A 1205-nucleotide genomic window follows, 5' to 3' on the forward strand; every position below is an offset into this window, starting at 1 on the left:
TCTTTCAAATAAAATACATAAGTAAAAATATAACTCATATTTTGAAATTTTGATTCCTAAGTAATGGTAATTGGAGAGAGAGAATTATGTCTCACTTATCCCTCCACAAAAAAGAAAGAAATTCTATCCCATAAGACCATGGTGAACTTAATTTTATTTTGTACTTCTCTTTTAAATAGATTTAGCATTAAGCTTGCTAAAACTGCACAAACTGAAACATAGGATTTCTTTTGGAGAGAAGAAATAGCCAAACAGATTCTTAGACTAGAAACAAAATTACCCTCTACTGTTTATGGGAGACCAATAAAAACACAGGATGGGTTGTCAGCAACTGGAAATCCTGAAACTATATCCTGGTATATTTGGATACAGGTCAGAAGGACTTGATGGCTTAATATATAGGGAGAGTAAAATGAGAGGTAAAACATGAAAGTAGAGACCTCTAAATGATATAAAATATTGGAACGAATGATTTTAGGAAGAAACCAAAATTGTACAGTTGGAGTGATAGATTAAATAAGATATTAAAGGGCCTGGGATGATAGCTCAGTAGAATAAGTGCTTGTCTGGTGAACACAAGGTCCTGAGTTCAATCCCCAGTATAAAAAAAAAATCTTTAAACTGACAGGTTGATTAGCTAATAAGTCCGTTTAGTATCTGAACCTGAAACTTCTGGACATGTGCAGGAGAGCTACATGTTCATAGTTAGCCAAAGGTAGTTTTAAACCCAGAAAACAATAAAAGTCAATCAAGGGTATATTAAAATGGGTGAGAAAAGAGACATGATAGAGACAGAGGATTTCTGATGTTTGAGAGGCAGTAAAACGGGGATTATCTGACAACATACAAATATAGAAAGTCCACAGAATAAAGGGGAAGGCAAAATGCTAGTGACAGGAGGTAAGGGAAACGAGTAGTGAAAAAAAAAAGATCATAACCTCAAGATTTGTAGGTAGGGAAATTAAGATTAAAAAAATAATGATGTCATTGGTTTGGGAAAGCAGTATTTAACTTATTTAATTTTAGGCTGGTACGAAATTAAATATAGAATTGGAGTGAACTTGCATTTGATATACGAATCTCTAGACTTCCTGTCTATGAAAGAGAGCTAAGAGGAAATTGGGACAATAAGTGAGAAAAAGGCAAGCAGTTCTATACTCATTTTATGATTAAAATTTGTGTAAAGGAAATTTAAATAATATGCA

Source organism: Octodon degus, unplaced genomic scaffold (assembly GCF_000260255.1).
Source record: "Octodon degus isolate 3935 unplaced genomic scaffold, OctDeg1.0 scaffold00143, whole genome shotgun sequence".
NCBI classification, from domain to species: Eukaryota; Metazoa; Chordata; class Mammalia; order Rodentia; family Octodontidae; genus Octodon; species Octodon degus.